This window comes from Arachis ipaensis, chromosome B10 (genome assembly GCF_000816755.2).
Source record: "Arachis ipaensis cultivar K30076 chromosome B10, Araip1.1, whole genome shotgun sequence".
NCBI lineage: Eukaryota > Viridiplantae > Streptophyta > Magnoliopsida > Fabales > Fabaceae > Arachis > Arachis ipaensis.
The window spans coordinates 4,139,734-4,141,957 of record NC_029794.2 but is presented as its reverse complement, the minus strand read 5'-3'; positions in this window follow the sequence as shown (position 1 = coordinate 4,141,957).

Below are 2,224 nucleotides of genomic sequence, written 5' to 3'. Positions count from 1 at the left end.
TTACCCTCACTTTCATCTGGGTTGTATTATACCAAGATTAGTGCAATTGAATCACATGCCACTGTAAACCAGAAGTTTATTAGCTCAAATGAATTCATAACTTGGCACGACCGATTGGGTCATCCGGGAACAACCATGATGAGAAGAATTATTGAAAACTCTCATGGACATTCACTAAAGAATCAGAAGATTCTTAAAACTAGTGAATTTTGTTGTGCTGCATGTTCTCGAGGGAAGTTAATTTTAAGGCCATCACCAGTAAAGATTGGATTTGAGTCCCCTGAATTCCTGGAAAGGATTCAAGGTGATATATGTGGACCTATTCATCCACCATGTGGATCTTTTAGATATTTTATGGTCCTAATAGACGCATCTTCGAGATGGTCATATGTGTGCTTATTATCTTCTCGCAACCTGGCGTTTGCGAGATTATTGGCTCAAATTATTTGATTAAAAGCACAATTTCCAGAAAATCCAATCAAAGCAATTCGTCTTGATAATGCTGGTGAATTTACTTCCCAAGCTTTTGATGCTTATTGTATGGCTAATGGAAAGTTGTGCGCTATAAAGCCCGACTTGTGGCACAAGGTTTTTCACAAAGGCCCGGTATAGATTATGAAGAAACGTATTCCCTGTAGTGGATGCGATAACATTGCGTTATTTGGTCAGTCTATCTGCATATCATAAACTGCATATGCATTTAATGGATGTGGTAACAGCCTACTTATACGGCTCATTAGATCGAGATATCTATATGAAAGTCCCTGAAGGACTAAAGATATCTAAACCATCCAATGAATATTCGCAAGGGTTATACTCAGTCAAATTGCAAAGATCTTTATATGGTCTAAAGCAATCTGGACGAATGTGGTATAATCGTCTTACTGAGTATCTGGCCAAAAACGGATTCAAGAATGATGATATCTGTCCATGTGTTTTTATAAAGAAATCTGCATCTGGATTCGTTATAATTGCTGTGTACGTTGATGATTTAAATATCATTGAGACTCCTGAAGAGATTCCAACAATTATAAAAACTCTAAAAGAAGAGTTTGAGATGAAAGATCTTGGAAATACTAAATTTTGTCTCGGCCTGCAGATCGAGCATATAAAAAGTGGGATCTTTATTCATCAAACAACATACACAGAAAAGATCTTGAAAAGATTTTATATGGATAAGTTACATCCATTAAGTACCCCAATGATCGTAAGATATTTGGATGTGAAAAAGGATCAATTCCGTCCTAAAGAAGAAAATGAAGATATCCTTGGACCTGAAGTACCATATCTTAGTGCCATTGGAGCGCTAATGTATCTTGCTAATAATACGCGACCCGATATATCATTTGCTGTGAATTTACTAGCAAGATATAGTTCCTCTCCAACTAGAAGACATTGGAGTGGAATCAAACAAATCTTTCGATATCTTCATGGGACAGTTGATATGGGATTGTTTTATCCCTATGGATCCAAGTCACAACTAGTTGGCTATGCAGATGCCGGATACCTGTCTGATGGTTTTTCTTGAAAGGTTTTTAATGAGGCAGTCCCCATCACAAAGGATATTGTACTCTTTTTCCTTCACTAAGGTTTTTCCCATAGGGTTTTCTTTAGTAAGGCTTTAATGAGGCAATAATCCTAAATGGTCATCCAAGGGGGAGTGTTGTGATAGGAATGGGACGTGGATGCCCATTTCCTATATAAAGTTTACATTCTCAAAAGAGAATGAAATAAATGAAGGTTGACAATATCCCTTTCATAAGCTTATAAATAGGAGGTGAATCTCTGTGAATGTAACAGAACAAAAAAATACCATTCTCCCTTTCTTTTCATACACAAGCAAGTAATAATAAAATCAATTCTTTCTTTATGTTGCAATCAAATACTTTTCTCTTTATATTTCTACTACAATTCTTTCTCTTCTTTTATTTTATTAGTATTCTAAATTCTCTTTTCTATTACTCTTTACATATAATATTAATAGCAATATTAATCATCTTTATTATATTGAGATAGTAACAATAAACATATGCAATTCTCTCTCTCTCTTTATTTTTAATACTTCTTTCTATCTTTGTATATATATATATATATATACATTACAACATATAATATTATTATATATATATAAATTATTATTGAACTAATTATTTTAATACTAGAATCTTCTATTTATATATCTTTATTTTATATATATCTTTTATTTTACAACAGTTTCATCATA